We start from the raw sequence: 17,406 nt of genomic DNA, 5'->3' as shown, positions 1-17,406 counted from the left end.
ATTCCGGGTCGTCTAGTGGTTAGCATTCGGTGCTCTAACCTCTGTGGCCTGGTTTGATTCACTTCCAGGGAAGGTTTTATTTTTTGCATTTTTTCCAAAATTGGGAAAGGTTAAAAAAGAAAGAAAGAAAGAAAGAAAGAAAGAAAGAAAGAAAGAAAGAAAAAGAAAAAGATAAAGAAAGAAAAAATCAAACAGCTCAACATTCCTGGTCGTCTAGTGGTTAGCATTCGGTGCTCTAACCGCTGTGGACTGGTTTGATTCACTTCCAGGGAAGGTTTTTTTTTTGCATTTTCTCCAACAAAGTGGGGAAGGTTAAAAAAAATAGCCTCGCCCAAACAGGGACTTGAACCCTGTACCCTCAGATTAAAAGTCTGATGCTCTACCGACTGAGCTATCCGGGCTCATTAAATAAAAACGCTTACTTGGGCAGAAAAAAAGATATACAGAAAGAATAAAAAAAGAAAAAAAAGAAAAGAAAGAAAGAAAGAAAGAAAAAGAAAGAAAAAGAAAAAGATAAAGAAAGAAAAAAACAAATAGCTCAACATTCCGGGTCGTCTAGTGGTTAGCATTCGGTGCTCTAACCTCTGTGGCCTGGTTTGATTCACTTACAGGGAAGGTTTTATTTTTTGCATTTTTTCCAAAATTGGGAAAGGGTAAAAAAGAAAGAAAGAAAGAAAGAAAGAAAGAAAGAAAGAAAGAAAGAAAGAAAGAAAAAGAAAAAGATAAAGAAAGAAAAAATCAAACAGCTCAACATTCCGGGTCGTCTAGTGGTTAGCATTCGGTGCTCTAACCTCTGTGGCCTGGTTTGATTCACTTCCAGGGAAGGTTTTATTTTTTGCATTTTTTCCAAAATTGGGAAAGGGTAAAAAAGAAAGAAAGAAAGAAAGAAAGAAAGAAAGAATGAAAAAAGAAAAGAAAAGAAAGAAAGAAAGAAAGAAAGAAAGAAAGAAAGAAAGAAAGAAAGAAAGAAAGAAAGAAAAAGAAAAAGATAAAGAAAGAAAAAATCAAACAGCTCAACATTCCGGGTCGTCTAGTGGTTAGCATTCGGTGCTCTAACCTCTGTGGCCTGGTTTGATTCACTTCCAGGGAAGGTTTTATTTTTTGCATTTTTTCCAAAATTGGGAAAGGGTAAAAAAGAAAGAAAGAAAGAAAGAAAGAAAAAGAAAAAGATAAAGAAAGAAAAAATCAAATAGCTCAACATTCCTGGTCGTCTAGTTGTTAGCATTCGGTGCTCTAACCTCTGTGGCCTGGTTTGATTCACTTCCAGGGAAGGTTTTATTTTTGCATTTTTTCCAAAATTGGGAAAGGTTAAAAAAGAAAGAAAGAAAGAAAGAAAGAAAGAAAGAAAGAAAAAGAAAAAGAAAAAGAAAAAGAAAAAGTAAGAAAAAATCAAACAGCTCAACATTCCTGGTCGTCTAGTGGTTAGCATTCGGTGCTCTAACCGCTGTGGACTGGTTTGATTCACTTCCAGGGAAGGTTTTATTTTTTGCATTTTTTCCAAAATTGGGAAAGGGTAAAAAAGAAAGAAAGAAAAAGAAAGAAAGAAAAAGAAAAAGAAAAAGAAAAAGAAAAAGAAAAAGTAAGAAAAAATCAAACAGCTCAACATTCCTGGTCGTCTAGTGTTTAGCTTTCGGTGCTCTAACCGCTGTGGACTGGTTTGATTCACTTCCAGGGAAGGTTTTATTTTTTGCATTTTTTCCAAAATTGGGAAAGGGTAAAAAAGAAAGAAAGAAAGAAAGAAAAAGAAAAAGATAAAGAAAGAAAAAATCAAATAGCTCAACATTCCGGGTCGTCTAGTGGTTAACATTCGGTGCTCTAACCTCTGTGGCCTGATTTGATTCACTTCCAGGGAAGGTTTTATTTTTTGCATTTTTTCCAAAATTGGGAAAGGGTAAAAAAGAAAGAAAGAAAGAAAGAAAAAGAAAAAGATAAAGAAAGAAAAAATCAAATAGCTGAACATTCCGGGTCGTCTAGTGGTTAGCATTCGGTGCTCTAACCTCTGTGGCCTGATTTGATTCACTTCCAGGGAAGGTTTTATTTTTTGCATTTTTTCCAAAATTGGGAAAGGGTAAAAAAGAAAGAAAGAAAGAAAGAAAGAAAGAAAGAAAGAAAGAAAGAAAGAAAGAAAGAAAGAAAGAAAAAGAAAAAGTTAAAGAAAGAAAAAATCAAATAGCTCAACATTCCTGGTCGTCTAGTTGTTAGCATTCGGTGCTCTAACCTCTGTGGCCTGGTTTGATTCACTTCCAGGGAAGGTTTTATTTTTTGCATTTTTTCCAAAATTGGGAAAGGGTAAAAAAGAAAGAAAGAAAGAAAGAAAGAAAGAAAGAAAGAAAAAATCAAACAGCTCAACATTCCGGGTCGTCTAGTGGTTAGCATTCGGTGCTCTAACCTCTGTGGCCTGGTTTGATTCACTTCCAGGGAAGGTTTTATTTTTTGCATTTTTTCCAAAATTGGGAAAGGTTAAAAAAGAAAGAAAGAAAGAAAGAAAGAATAAAAAAAGAAAAGAAAAGAAAGAAAGAAAGAAAGAAAGAAAGAAAGAAAGAAAGAAAGAAAGAAAGAAAGAAAGAAAGAAAGAAAGAAAGAAAAAATAAAAGATAAAGAAAGAAAAAATCAAATAGCTCAACATTCCGGGTCGTCTAGTGTTTAGCATTCGGTGCTCTAACCTCTGTGGCCTGGTTTGATTCACTTCCAGGGAAGGTTTTATTTTTTGCATTTTTTCCAAAATTGGGAAAGGGTAAAAAAGAAAGAAAGAAAGAAAGAAAGAAAGAAAGAAAGAAAGAAAAAGAAAAAGATAAAGAAAGAAAAAATCAAACAGCTCAACATTCCTGGTCGTCTAGTGGTTAGCATTCGGTGCTCTAACCGCTGTGGACTGGTTTGATTCACTTCCAGGGAAGGTTTTTTTTTTGCATTTTCTCCAACAAAGTGGGGAAGGTTAAAAAAAATAGCCTCGCCCAAACAGGGACTTGAACCCTGTACCCTCAGATTAAAAGTCTGATGCTCTACCGACTGAGCTATCCGGGCTCATTAAATAAAAACGCTTACTTGGGCAGAAAAAAAGATATACAGAAAGAATAAAAAAAGAAAAAAAAGAAAAGAAAGAAAGAAAGAAAGAAAAAGAAAGAAAAAGTAAAAGATAAAGAAAGAAAAAAACAAATAGCTCAACATTCCGGGTCGTCTAGTGGTTAGCATTCGGTGCTCTAACCTCTGTGGCCTGGTTTGATTCACTTCCAGGGAAGGGTTTTTTTTTTTGCATTTTTTCCAAAATTGGGAAAGGGTAAAAAAGAAAGAAAGAAAGAAAGAAAGAAAGAAAGAAAGAAAAAGATAAAGAAAAAATCAAATAGCTCAACATTCCTGGTAGTCTAGTGGTTAGCATTCGGTAATCTAACCTCTGTTGCCTGGTTTGATTCACCTCCAGGGAAGGTTTTATTTTTTGCATTTTTTCCAAAATTGGGAAAGGGTAAAAAAAAAAGAAAGAAAAAGAAAGAAAGAAAGAAAGAAAGAAAAAATCAAACAGCTCAACATTCCGGGTCGTCTAGTGGTTAGCATTCGGTGCTCTAACCTCTGTGGCCTGGTTTGATTCACTTCCAGGGAAGGTTTTATTTTTTGCATTTTTTCCAAAATTGGGAAAGGGTAAAAAAGAAAGAAAGAAAGAAAGAAAGAAAGAAAGAAAGAAAAAGAAAAAGATAAAGAAAGAAAAAATCAAACAGCTCAACATTCCTGGTCGTCTAGTGGTTAGCATTCGGTGCTCTAACCGCTGTGGACTGGTTTGATTCACTTCCAGGGAAGGTTTTTTTTTTGCATTTTCTCCAACAAAGTGGGGAAGGTTAAAAAAAATAGCCTCGCCCAAACAGGGACTTGAACCCTGTACCCTCAGATTAAAAGTCTGATGCTCTACCGACTGAGCTATCCGGGCTCATTAAATAAAAACGCTTACTTGGGCAGAAAAAAAGATATACAGAAAGAAAAAAAAAAAGAAAAAAAAGAAAAGAAAGAAAGAAAGAAAGAAAAAGAAAGAAAAAGTAAAAGATAAAGAAAGAAAAAAACAAATAGCTCAACATTCCGGGTCGTCTAGTGGTTAGCATTCGGTGCTCTAACCTCTGTGGCCTGGTTTGATTCACTTCCAGGGAAGGGTTTTTTTTTTTGCATTTTTTCCAAAATTGGGAAAGGGTAAAAAAGAAAGAAAGAAAGAAAGAAAGAAAGAAAGAAAGAAAGAAAGAAAGAAAGAAAGAAAGAAAGAAAGAAAGAAAGAAAGAAAGAAAAAATCAAATAGCTCAACATTCCTGGTAGTCTAGTGGTTAGCATTCGGTAATCTAACCTCTGTGGCCTGGTTTGATTCACCTCCAGGGAAGGTTTTATTTTTTGCATTTTTTCCAAAATTGGGAAAGGGTAAAAAAAAAAGAAAGAAAAAGAAAGAAAGAAAGAAAGAAAGAAAAAATCAAACAGCTCAACATTCCGGGTCGTCTAGTGGTTAGCATTCGGTGCTCTAACCTCTGTGGCCTGGTTTGATTCACTTCCAGGGAAGGTTTTATTTTTTGCATTTTTTCCAAAATTGGGAAAGGTTAAAAAAGAAAGAAAGAAAGAAAGAAAGAAAGAAAGAAAGAAAGAAAAAGAAAAAGATAAAGAAAGAAAAAATCAAACAGCTCAACATTCCTGGTCGTCTAGTGGTTAGCATTCGGTGCTCTAACCGCTGTGGACTGGTTTGATTCACTTCCAGGGAAGGTTTTTTTTTTGCATTTTCTCCAACAAAGTGGGGAAGGTTAAAAAAAATAGCCTCGCCCAAACAGGGACTTGAACCCTGTACCCTCAGATTAAAAGTCTGATGCTCTACCGACTGAGCTATCCGGGCTAATTAAATAAAAACGCTTACTTGGGCAGAAAAAAAGATATACAGAAAGAATAAAAAAAGAAAAAAAAGAAAAGAAAGAAAGAAAGAAAAAGAAAGAAAAAGAAAAAGATAAAGAAAGAAAAAAACAAATAGCTCAACATTCCGGGTCGTCTAGTGGTTAGCATTCGGTGCTCTAACCTCTGTGGCCTGGTTTGATTCACTTACAGGGAAGGTTTTATTTTTTGCATTTTTTCCAAAATTGGGAAAGGGTAAAAAAGAAAGAAAGAAAGAAAGAAAGAAAGAAAGAAAGAAAGAAAGAAAAAGAAAAAGATAAAGAAAGAAAAAATCAAACAGCTCAACATTCCGGGTCGTCTAGTGGTTAGCATTCGGTGCTCTAACCTCTGTGGCCTGGTTTGATTCACTTCCAGGGAAGGTTTTATTTTTTGCATTTTTTCCAAAATTGGGAAAGGGTAAAAAAGAAAGAAAGAAAGAAAGAAAGAAAGAAAGAAAGAATAAAAAAAGAAAAGAAAAGAAAGAAAGAAAGAAAGAAAGAAAGAAAGAAAGAAAGAAAGAAAGAAAGAAAGAAAGAAAGAAAGAAAGAAAGAAAGAAAGAAAGAAAAAGAAAAAGATAAAGAAAGAAAAAATCAAACAGCTCAACATTCCGGGTCGTCTAGTGGTTAGCATTCGGTGCTCTAACCTCTGTGGCCTGGTTTGATTCACTTCCAGGGAAGGTTTTATTTTTTGCATTTTTTCCAAAATTGGGAAAGGGTAAAAAAGAAAGAAAGAAAGAAAGAAAGAAAGAAAGAAAGAAAGAAAGAAAGAAAGAAAAAGATAAAGAAAAAATTAAATAGCTTAACATTCCTGGTAGTCTAGTGGTTAGCATTCGGTAATCTAATCTCTGTGGCCTGGTTTGATTCACCTCCAAGGAAGGTTTTATTTTTTGCATTTTTTCCAAAATTGGGAAAGGGTAAAAAAAAAAGAAAGAAAAAGAAAGAAAGAAAGAAAGAAAGAAAAAATCAAACAGCTCAACATTCCGGGTCGTCTAGTGGTTAGCATTCGGTGCTCTAACCTCTGTGGCCTGGTTTGATTCACTTCCAGGGAAGGTTTTATTTTTTGCATTTTTTCCAAAATTGGGAAAGGTTAAAAAAGAAAGAAAGAAAGAAAGAAAGAAAGAAAGAAAGAAAGAAAGAAAGAAAGAAAAAGAAAAAGATAAAGAAAGAAAAAATCAAACAGCTCAACATTCCTGGTCGTCTAGTGGTTAGCATTCGGTGCTCTAACCGCTGTGGACTGGTTTGATTCACTTCCAGGGAAGGTTTTTTTTTTGCATTTTCTCCAACAAAGTGGGGAAGGTTAAAAAAAATAGCCTCGCCCAAACAGGGACTTGAACCCTGTACCCTCAGATTAAAAGTCTGATGCTCTACCGACTGAGCTATCCAGGCTAATTAAATAAAAACGCTTACTTGGGCAGAAAAAAAGATATACAGAAAGAATAAAAAAAGAAAAAAAAGAAAAGAAAGAAAGAAAGAAAAAGAAAGAAAAAGAAAAAGATAAAGAAAGAAAAAAACAAATAGCTCAACATTCCGGGTCGTCTAGTGGTTAGCATTCGGTGCTCTAACCTCTGTGGCCTGGTTTGATTCACTTACAGGGAAGGTTTTATTTTTTGCATTTTTTCCAAAATTGGGAAAGGGTAAAAAAGAAAGAAAGAAAGAAAGAAAGAAAGAAAGAAAGAAAGAAAGAAAGAAAGAAAAAGAAAAAGATAAAGAAAGAAAAAATCAAACAGCTCAACATTCCGGGTCGTCTAGTGGTTAGCATTCGGTGCTCTAACCTCTGTGGCCTGGTTTGATTCACTTCCAGGGAAGGTTTTATTTTTTGCATTTTTTCCAAAATTGGGAAAGGGTAAAAAAGAAAGAAAGAAAGAAAGAAAGAAAGAAAGAAAGAATAAAAAAAGAAAAGAAAAGAAAGAAAGAAAGAAAGAAAGAAAGAAAGAAAGAAAGAAAGAAAGAAAGAAAGAAAGAAAGAAAGAAAGAAAGAAAAAGAAAAAGATAAAGAAAGAAAAAATCAAACAGCTCAACATTCCGGGTCGTCTAGTGGTTAGCATTCGGTGCTCTAACCTCTGTGGCCTGGTTTGATTCACTTCCAGGGAAGGTTTTATTTTTTGCATTTTTTCCAAAATTGGGAAAGGGTAAAAAAGAAAGAAAGAAAGAAAGAAAGAAAGAAAGAAAGAAAGAAAGAAAGAAAGAAAAAGATAAAGAAAAAATTAAATAGCTTAACATTCCTGGTAGTCTAGTGGTTAGCATTCGGTAATCTAATCTCTGTGGCCTGGTTTGATTCACCTCCAGGGAAGGTTTTATTTTTTGCATTTTTTCCAAAATTGGGAAAGGGTAAAAAAAAAAGAAAGAAAAAGAAAGAAAGAAAGAAAGAAAGAAAAAATCAAACAGCTCAACATTCCGGGTCGTCTAGTGGTTAGCATTCGGTGCTCTAACCTCTGTGGCCTGGTTTGATTCACTTCCAGGGAAGGTTTTATTTTTTGCATTTTTTCCAAAATTGGGAAAGGTTAAAAAAGAAAGAAAGAAAGAAAGAAAGAAAGAAAGAAAAAGAAAAAGATAAAGAAAGAAAAAATCAAACAGCTCAACATTCCTGGTCGTCTAGTGGTTAGCATTCGGTGCTCTAACCGCTGTGGACTGGTTTGATTCACTTCCAGGGAAGGTTTTTTTTTTGCATTTTCTCCAACAAAGTGGGGAAGGTTAAAAAAAAAAAGCCTCGCCCAAACAGGGACTTGAACCCTGTACCCTCAGATTAAAAGTCTGATGCTCTACCGACTGAGCTATCCGGGCTCATTAAATAAAAACGCTTACTTGGGCAGAAAAAAAGATATACAGAAAGAATAAAAAAAAGAAAAAAAAGAAAAAGAAAGAAAGAAAAAGAAAAAGAAAGAAAAAGAAAAAGATAAAGAAAGAAAAAAACAAATAGCTCAACATTCCGGGTCGTCTAGTGGTTAGCATTCGGTGCTCTAACCTCTGTGGCCTGGTTTGATTCACTTCCAGGGAAGGTTTTATTTTTTGCATTTTTTCCAAAATTGGGAAAGGGTAAAAAAGAAAGAAAGAAAGAAAGAAAGAAAGAAAGAAAGAAAGAAAGAAAGAAAGAAAGAAAGAAAGAAAGAAAGAAAGAAAAAGAAAAAGATAAAGAAAGAAAAAATCAAACAGCTCAACATTCCGGGTCGTCTAGTGGTTAGCATTCGGTGCTCTAACCTCTGTGGCCTGGTTTGATTCACTTCCAGGGAAGGTTTTATTTTTTGCATTTTTTCCAAAATTGGGAAAGGGTAAAAAAGAAAGAAAGAAAGAAAGAAAGAAAGAAAGAATGAAAAAAGAAAAGAAAAGAAAGAAAGAAAGAAAGAAAGAAAGAAAGAAAGAAAGAAAGAAAGAAAGAAAGAAAGAAAGAAAGAAAGAAAGAAAGAAAAAGAAAAAGAAAAAGATAAAGAAAGAAAAAATCAAACAGCTCAACATTCCGGGTCGTCTAGTGGTTAGCATTCGGTGCTCTAACCTCTGTGGCCTGGTTTGATTCACTTCCAGGGAAGGTTTTATTTTTTGCATTTTTTCCAAAATTGGGAAAGGGTAAAAAAGAAAGAAAGAAAGAAAGAAAGAAAGAAAGAATAAAAAAAGAAAAGAAAGAAAGAAAGAAAGAAAGAAAGAAAGAAAGAAAGAAAGAAAGAAAGAAAGAAAGAAAAAGAAAAAGATAAAGAAAGAAAAAATCAAATAGCTCAACATTCCTGGTCGTCTAGTGGTTAGCATTCGGTGCTCTAACCTCTGTGGCCTGGTTTGATTCACCTCCAGGGAAGGTTTTATTTTTTGCATTTTTTCCAAAATTGGGAAAGGGTAAAAAAGAAAGTAAGAAAGAAAGAAAGAAAGAAAGAAAGAAAGAAAAAACCAAACAGCTCAACATTCCGGGTCGTCTAGTGTATAGTGATAGCAACTCCTTCGGGCGCCTGCTCTGAGTATTTCGCCAAACATACCACAAAGCATTTTGGGATATTGGAGGATACACAAAACATGTAGTTTGGTATTACAGTGTCCACATTTCTGATAAACCACACTACCTGATGCGATCTAATTAGAACCGGACTCGAGACTACCTCCTGAGGTGGTCTCGAGTACGGTATTAAATGCTGCGTAGTGTGGACGCAAACCGTATTTAGCACTTTTAAGCCGGCTTAAACGCAACTAATACGGTTTAAAGGCATAGTGTGGACAGGGCCTTTGTTTTACATTCAATGGAGTTCATATTAGAGTGAAGCTATGGTCGCATTGCTGAGTAAGGAGTAACCATAAAACAAGGCACATGCTAATAGTATGTAGTTTTTAAATCAATACAACTGTAGCAGCACCATAAGATAACAAATTGTTGTGCTGTGAGTTGAATCTTAATGGAAAAATTTAATAAAAAATTACATTTAACCAATCTCGGACATAACATGTAAAAAGGAATATCAGAGTGTCCCCTTATATTTATAGAAATTGACTTGGAAAGCATCTTCACTGTTACCATGAAGAATACGTAACATGAAAATGATGACTGTCATAAGAATGCAAAGCATGGCGCTTCTTAAATAATCTGTCAAAGACGTCTGACAAGGCAAGCTGTGGCTTTCAATTTAATATATTAAAAAATAAAGTAACAACCACTTTTCTAGGGTGAGCTCAAGCAAACCAACCTTTGCTAAACCCTTTAAAGGACCGAGTGTTTTTCAGTGGGATGCTCCCCCCATGACCAGACATTTTTTGGCTGTATTTGACTCTCTTCCAATAAAAACAAAATGCACTAAAAAATGTGTTACAGTGGCATCTTGGACTTGGTGTCCTTGTTTTCAGAACATTTTGGGGAACGTTATAACGTACTTCAGAAACCATAAAGCTTCTCTCTTTTTTTCAACACTATATTTTTTATTTAGTTTAATTTCTTGAAATAAAAAACTTTAAGCATTTTCTGATTATTATCTATTTCGCTTAGTGTTTTCAAAGAGATACATGTATAACAACGTGTTATTCTATTACTTGACGGACCTTATACAATACTTCTTGAATGTTTTGTTGAAAAATATTGCTGCGGGACACAAGGTAAAAAATAACTAGCCATTGATAGGTTGCATTTCTGAAACTGCAGCTCGGCACCGTTGGTTGTGCTTGGCAGAAAAGGGCATAGCTGGAATAGGCTAGTGAGTCGGGGGTATAGCTCAGTGGTAGAGCATTTGACTGCAGATCAAGAGGTCCCCGGTTCAAATCCGAGTGCCCCCTTTTTTTCTAAATTAAAGTACAAAATGCACGTTAACATTTTTTATTTCAGCTAGAAGCAAAAAATAGTGTTTCAAAGACAGCAACAAGCTACAGACAGGGTTTGAAGATGTGATCCCCAATTTACGGGACCAAACACCTTACCACTTGGCCACCGCACCCTTTACAACTGGAGAAATTAGAAGCTTGGCCTCTCTTGAGAAGGCCGCCTGGGAAGGCAATCTGGCTGGCCAGTTTAATATAAAAAAGAGTTCCTGTTTGAGCTCAAACCACAAACCTTTCGGTTAACAGTGAACGCCAAGGATGGCAACATAGTCACGGAAAATATTTAAAAAGACAACAGTGGTCTCCAAATGTATTTAAAATACAAACATAAAATAGGTTGCCAGAAATATATTATCAATAGAAATTAGTAAATACTATTTTGCAAATAGTATTTTTTTTTTAATACTTGACACCATCTACCGGCTGTAGCATACACCAATTTTTTATTTATTTTTTCATAAGAATTAACTGAAAGATTCAGTATTGCCTCAATTATCAAGCCTGTCAGTAACTGCAGTTTGCATAAATTAAATATTGCATAAATTAAATATTACCAGTATTGCGGAAAAAGTAAATCCGAACACACACACAAGTAGGGCTTGAAGTTTTCAGCTTTTATTTTTAATCAGGTGAAGTCCCTTTAAACAAATTGAGCTGATTCTGTTTTATAATTAAACTCAGAAAAAGCTGTTAATTACAAAACAATCTTTGTTTTTACCTTCATATCTTGCCTGAGCCTAATTCTGGTCCTCTTAATTTTATTTAAAACAGAGCTGACAAATTACGTAATTTGTTCATTCCCGATCCTACTTTTAACTCGCATTTCATTTTTGCAGTCGCCTAATTTAAAGCTGTGTTTTTGTTTATTTATTTATTTATTTATTTATTTATTATTATTATTATTATTGTTATTATTATTATTATTATTATTATTATTATTATTATTATTATTATTATTTATTTATTTATTTATTTATTTATTTATTTATTTCTTAGCAGCCGCCCTTATCCTGGGCGACTTACAGTCGTAAACAAAAATACATTTCAAGGATCACAGTACAAGTAATAATACGGTTAAGAGCAAGATAAATACAATGACTTTGGTTCTAGCAAGTACAAGTACGATTCAAGAAAAATACGATTTTCCCCACTAGTTTAACACAGATGTCCTGAAAGATTTTTTGAAGCATAAAAATGAATACCTAGTGCGGAGTGTACAGTGATAGCAACTCCTTCGGGCGCCTGCTCTGAGTATTTCGCCAAACATACCACAAAGCATTTTGGGATATTGGAGGATACACAAAACATGTAGTTTGGTATTACAGTGTCCACATTTCTGATAAACCGCACTACCTGATGCGATCTAATTAGAACCGGACTCGAGACTACCTCCTGAGGTGGTCTCGAGTACGGAATTAAATGCTGCGTAGTGTGGACGCAAACCGTATTTAGCACTTTTAAGCCGGCTTAAAAGCAACTAATACGGTTTAAAGGCATAGTGTGGACAGGGCCTTTGTTTTACATTCAATGGAGTTCATATTAGAGTGAAGCTATGGTCGCATTGCTGAGTAAGGAGTAACCATAAAACAAGGCACATGCTAATAGTATGTAGTTTTTAAATCAATACAACTGTAGCAGCACCATAAGATAACAAATTGTTGTGCTGTGAGTTGAATCTTAATGGAAACATTTAATAAAAAATTACATTTAACCAATCTCGGACATAACATGTAAAAAGGAATATCAGAGTGTCCCCTTATATTTATAGAAATTGACTTGGAAAGCATCTTCACTGTTACCATGAAGAATACGTAACATGAAAATGATGACTGTCATAAGAATGCAAAGCATGGCGCTTCTTAAATAATCTGTCAAAGACGTCTGACAAGGCAAGCTGTGGCTTTCAATTTAATATATTAAAAAATAAAGTAACAACCACTTTTCTAGGGTGAGCTCAAGCAAACCAACCTTTGCTAAACCCTTTAAAGGACCGAGTGTTTTTCAGTGGGATGCTCCCCCCATGACCAGACATTTTTTGGCTGTATTTGACTCTCTTCCAATAAAAACAAAATGCACTAAAAAATGTGTTACAGTGGCATCTTGGACTTGGTGTCCTTGTTTTCAGAACATTTTGGGGAACGTTATAATGTACTTCAGAAACCATAAAGCTTCTCTCTTTTTTTCAACACTATATTTGTATTTAGTTTAATTTCTTGAAATAAAAAACGTTAAGCATTTTCTGATTATTATCTATTTCGCTTAGTGTTTTCAAAGAGATACATGTATAACAACGTGTTATTCTATTACTTGACGGACCTTATACAATACTTCTTGAATGTTTTGTTGAAAAATATTGCTGCGGGACACAAGGTAAAAAATAACTAGCCATTGATAGGTTGCATTTCTGAAACTGCAGCTCGGCACCGTTGGTTGTGCTTGGCAGAAAAGGGCATAGCTGGAATAGGCTAGTGAGTTGGGGGTATAGCTCAGTGGTAGAGCATTTGACTGCAGATCAAGAGGTCCCCGGTTCAAATCCGAGTGCCCCCTTTTTTTCTAAATTAAAATACAAAATGCACGTTAACATTTTTTATTTCAGCTAGAAGCAAAAAATAGTGTTTCAAAGACAGCAACAAGGTACAGACAGGGTTTGAAGACGTGATCCTCAATTTACGGGACCAAACACCTTACCACTTGGCCACCGCACCCTTTACAACTGGAGAAATTAGAAGCTTGGCCTCTCTTGAGAAGGCCGCCTGGGAAGGCAATCTGGCTGGCCAGTTTAATACAAAAAAGAGTTCCTGTTTGAGCTCAAACCACAAACCTTTCGGTTAACAGTGAACGCCAAGGATGGCAACATAGTCACGGAAAATATTTAAAAAGACAACAGTGGTCTCCAAATGTATTTAAAATACAAACATAAAATAGGTTGCCAGAAATATATTATCAATAGAAATTAGTAAATACTATTTTGCAAATAGTATTTTTTTTTTAATACTTGACACCATCTACCGGCTGTAGCATACACCAATTTTTTATTTATTTTTTCATAAGAATTAACTGAAAGATTCAGTATTGCCTCAATTATCAAGCCTGTCAGTAACTGCAGTTTGCATAAATTAAATATTGCATAAATTAAATATTACCAGTATTGCGGAAAAAGTAAATCCGAACACACACACAAGTAGGGCTTGAAGTTTTCAGGTTTTATTTTTAATCAGGTGAAGTCCCTTTAAACAAATTGAGCTGATTCTGTTTTATAATTAAACTCAGAAAAAGCTGTTAATTACAAAACAATCTTTGTTTTTACCTTCATATCTTGCCTGAGCCTAATTCTGGTCCTCTTAATTTTATTTAAAACAGAGCTGACAAATTACGTAATTTGTTCATTCCCGATCCTACTTTTAACTCGCATTTCATTTTTGCAGTCGCCTAATTTAACGCTGTGTTTTTGTTTATTTATTTATTTATTTATTTATTTATTTATTTATTATTATTATTATTTATTTATTTATTTATTTATTTATTTATTTATTTATTTATTTCTTAGCAGCCGCCCTTATCCTGGGCGACTTACAGTCGTAAACAAAAATACATTTCAAGGATCACAGTACAAGTAATAATACGGTTAAGAGCAAGATAAATACAATGACTTTGGTTCTAGCAAGTACAAGTACGATTCAAGAAAAATACGATTTTCCCCACTAGTTTAACACAGATGTCCTGAAAGATTTTTTGAAGCATAAAAATGAATACCTAGTGCGGAGTGTACAGTGATAGCAACTCCTTCGGGCGCCTGCTCTGAGTATTTCGCCAAACATACCACAAAGCATTTTGGGATATTGGAGGATACACAAAACATGTAGTTTGGTATTACAGTGTCCACATTTCTGATAAACCGCACTACCTGATGCGATCTAATTAGAACCGGACTCGAGACTACCTCCTGAGGTGGTCTCGAGTACGGAATTAAATGCTGCGTAGTGTGGACGCAAACCGTATTTAGCACTTTTAAGCCGGCTTAAAAGCAACTAATACGGTTTAAAGGCATAGTGTGGACAGGGCCTTTGTTTTACATTCAATGGAGTTCATATTAGAGTGAAGCTATGGTCGCATTGCTGAGTAAGGAGTAACCATAAAACAAGGCACATGCTAATAGTATGTAGTTTTTAAATCAATACAACTGTAGCAGCACCATAAGATAACAAATTGTTGTGCTGTGAGTTGAATCTTAATGGAAACATTTAATAAAAAATTACATTTAACCAATCTCGGACATAACATGTAAAAAGGAATATCAGAGTGTCCCCTTATATTTATAGAAATTGACTTGGAAAGCATCTTCACTGTTACCATGAAGAATACGTAACATGAAAATGATGACTGTCATAAGAATGCAAAGCATGGCGCTTCTTAAATAATCTGTCAAAGACGTCTGACAAGGCAAGCTGTGGCTTTCAATTTAATATATTAAAAAATAAAGTAACAACCACTTTTCTAGGGTGAGCTCAAGCAAACCAACCTTTGCTAAACCCTTTAAAGGACCGAGTGTTTTTCAGTGGGATGCTCCCCCCATGACCAGACATTTTTTGGCTGTATTTGACTCTCTTCCAATAAAAACAAAATGCACTAAAAAATGTGTTACAGTGGCATCTTGGACTTGGTGTCCTTGTTTTCAGAACATTTTGGGGAACGTTATAACGTACTTCAGAAACCATAAAGCTTCTCTCTTTTTTTCAACACTATATTTTGTATTTAGTTTAATTTCTTGAAATAAAAAACGTTAAGCATTTTCTGATTATTATCTGTTTCGCTTAGTGTTTTCAAAGAGATACATGTATAACAACGTGTTATTCTATTACTTGACGGACCTTATACAATACATCTTGAATGTTTTGTTGAAAAATATTGCTGCAGGACACAAGGTAAAAAATAACTAGCCATTGATAGGTTGCATTTCTGAAACTGCAGCTCGGCACCGTTGGTTGTGCTTGGCAGAAAAGGGCATAGCTGGAATAGGCTAGTGAGTCGGGGGTATAGCTCAGTGGTAGAGCATTTGACTGCAGATCAAGAGGTCCCTGGTTCAAATCCGAGTGCCCCCTTTTTTTTCTAAATTAAAATACAAAATGCACGTTAACATTTTTTATTTCAGCTAGAAGCAAAAAATAGTGTTTCAAAGACAGCAACAAGGTACAGACAGGGTTTGAAGACGTGATCCTCAATTTACGGGACCAAACACCTTACCACTTGGCCACCGCACCCTTTACAACTGGAGAAATTAGAAGCTTGGCCTCTCTTGAGAAGGCCGCCTGGGAAGGCAATCTGGCTGGCCAGTTTAATATAAAAAAGAGTTCCTGTTTGAGCTCAAACCACAAACCTCTCGGTTAACAGTGAACGCCAAGGATGGCAACATAGTCACGGAAAATATTTAAAAAGACAACAGTGGTCTCCAAATGTATTTAAAATACGAACATAAAATAGGTTGCCAGAAATATATTATCAATAGAAATTAGTAAATACTATTTTGCAAATAGTGTTTTTTTTTTTAATACTTGACACCATCTACCGGCTGTAGCATACACCAATTTTTTATTTATTTTTTCATAAGAATTAACTGAAAGATTCAGTATTGCCTCAATTATCAAGCCTGTCAGTAACTGCAGTTTGCATAAATTAAATATTGCATAAATTAAATATTACCAGTATTGCGGAAAAAGTAAATCCGAACACACACACAAGTAGGGCTTGAAGTTTTCAGGTTTTATTTTTAATCAGGTGAAGTCCCTTTAAACAAATTGAGCTGATTCCGTTTTATAATTAAACTCAGAAAAAGCTGTTAATTACAAAACAATCTTTGTTTTTACCTTCATATCTTGCCTGAGCCTAATTCTGGTCCTCTTAATTTTATTTCAAACAGAGCTGACAAATTACGTAAATTGCTAATTCCCGATCCTACTTTTAACTCGCATTTCATTTTTGCAATCGCCTAATTTAACGCTGTGTTTTTGTTTATTTATTTATTTATTTATTTATTTATTAATTATTATTATTATTATTATTATTATTATTATTATTATTATTATTATTTATTTATTTATTTATTTATTTCTTAGCAGCCGCCCTTATCCTGGGCGACTTACAGTCGTAAACAAAAATACATTTCAAGGATCACAGTACAAGTAATAATACGGTTAAGAGCAAGATAAATACAATGACTTTGGTTCTAGCAAGTACAAGTACGATTCAAGAAAAATACGATTTTCCCCACTAGTTTAACAGAGATGTCCTGAAAGATTTTTTGAAGCATAAAAATGAATACCTAGTGCGGAGTGTACAGTGATAGCAACTCCTTCGGGCGCCTGCTCTGAGTATTTCGCCAAACATACCACAAAGCATTTTGGGATATTGGAGGATACACAAAACATGTAGTTTGGTATTACAGTGTCCACATTTCTGATAAACCGCACTACCTGATGCGATCTAATTAGAACCGGACTCGAGACTACCTCCTGAGGTGGTCTCGAGTACGGAATTAAATGCTGCGTAGTGTGGACGCAAACTGTATTTAGCACTTTTAAGCCGGCTTAAACGCAACTAATACGGTTTAAAGGCATAGTGTTGACAGGGCCTTTGTTTTACATTCAATGGAGTTCATATTAGAGTGAAGCTATGGTCGCATTGCTGAGTAAGGAGTAACCATAAAACAAGGCACATGCTAATAGTATGTAGTTTTTAAATCAATACAACTGTAGCAGCACCATAAGATAACAAATTGTTGTGCTGTGAGTTGAATCTTAATGGAAACATTTAATAAAAAATTACATTTAACCAATCTCGGACATAACATGTAAAAAGGAATATCAGAGTGTCCCCTTATATTTATAGAAATTGACTTGGAAAGCATCTTCACTGTTACCATGAAGAATACGTAACATGAAAATGATGACTGTCATAAGAATGCAAAGCATGGCGCTTCTTAAATAATCTGTCAAAGACGTCTGACAAGGCAAGCTGTGGCTTTCAATTTAATATATTAAAAAATAAAGTAACAACCACTTTTCTAGGGTGAGCTCAAGCAAACCAACCTTTGCTAAACCCTTTAAAGGACCGAGTGTTTTTCAGTGGGATGCTCCCCCCATGACCAGACATTTTTTGGCTGTATTTGACTCTCTTCCAATAAAAACAAAATGCACTAAAAAATGTGTTACAGTGGCATCTTGGACTTGGTGTCCTTGTTTTCAGAACATTTTGGGG

General features: G+C 34.8%; 9 non-coding genes across 9 annotated transcripts; 3 read left to right on the top strand and 6 right to left on the bottom strand.

The window, feature by feature from the left end:
* Nucleotides 1-328: 328 nt before the first annotated feature.
* On the bottom strand, nt 329-401 carry trnak-uuu (transfer RNA lysine (anticodon UUU)). Its single transcript has one exon. It is a non-coding gene; the product is annotated as a tRNA-Lys (tRNA).
* A 2,547-nt stretch (nt 402-2,948) lies between these two features.
* trnak-uuu (transfer RNA lysine (anticodon UUU)) lies at nt 2,949-3,021 on the bottom strand. Its single transcript has one exon. It is a non-coding gene; the product is annotated as a tRNA-Lys (tRNA).
* Nucleotides 3,022-3,840: 819 nt separating this feature from the next.
* trnak-uuu (transfer RNA lysine (anticodon UUU)) lies at nt 3,841-3,913 on the bottom strand. The gene has a single exon. It is a non-coding gene; the product is annotated as a tRNA-Lys (tRNA).
* Nucleotides 3,914-4,773: 860 nt separating this feature from the next.
* On the bottom strand, nt 4,774-4,846 carry trnak-uuu (transfer RNA lysine (anticodon UUU)). The gene has a single exon. It is a non-coding gene; the product is annotated as a tRNA-Lys (tRNA).
* A 1,345-nt stretch (nt 4,847-6,191) lies between these two features.
* trnak-uuu (transfer RNA lysine (anticodon UUU)) lies at nt 6,192-6,264 on the bottom strand. Its single transcript has one exon. It is a non-coding gene; the product is annotated as a tRNA-Lys (tRNA).
* A 1,322-nt stretch (nt 6,265-7,586) lies between these two features.
* trnak-uuu (transfer RNA lysine (anticodon UUU)) lies at nt 7,587-7,659 on the bottom strand. The gene has a single exon. It is a non-coding gene; the product is annotated as a tRNA-Lys (tRNA).
* Nucleotides 7,660-10,041: 2,382 nt separating this feature from the next.
* Nucleotides 10,042-10,113, top strand: trnac-gca (transfer RNA cysteine (anticodon GCA)). The gene has a single exon. It is a non-coding gene; the product is annotated as a tRNA-Cys (tRNA).
* Nucleotides 10,114-12,630: 2,517 nt separating this feature from the next.
* Nucleotides 12,631-12,702, top strand: trnac-gca (transfer RNA cysteine (anticodon GCA)). The gene has a single exon. It is a non-coding gene; the product is annotated as a tRNA-Cys (tRNA).
* A 2,480-nt stretch (nt 12,703-15,182) lies between these two features.
* Nucleotides 15,183-15,254, top strand: trnac-gca (transfer RNA cysteine (anticodon GCA)). Its single transcript has one exon. It is a non-coding gene; the product is annotated as a tRNA-Cys (tRNA).
* Nucleotides 15,255-17,406: the final 2,152 nt, after the last annotated feature.

Source organism: Acipenser ruthenus, chromosome 23 (assembly GCF_902713425.1).
Source record: "Acipenser ruthenus chromosome 23, fAciRut3.2 maternal haplotype, whole genome shotgun sequence".
Taxonomy (NCBI): Eukaryota; Metazoa; Chordata; class Actinopteri; order Acipenseriformes; family Acipenseridae; genus Acipenser; species Acipenser ruthenus.
This window is presented reverse-complemented; position numbering and strand designations above follow the sequence as displayed.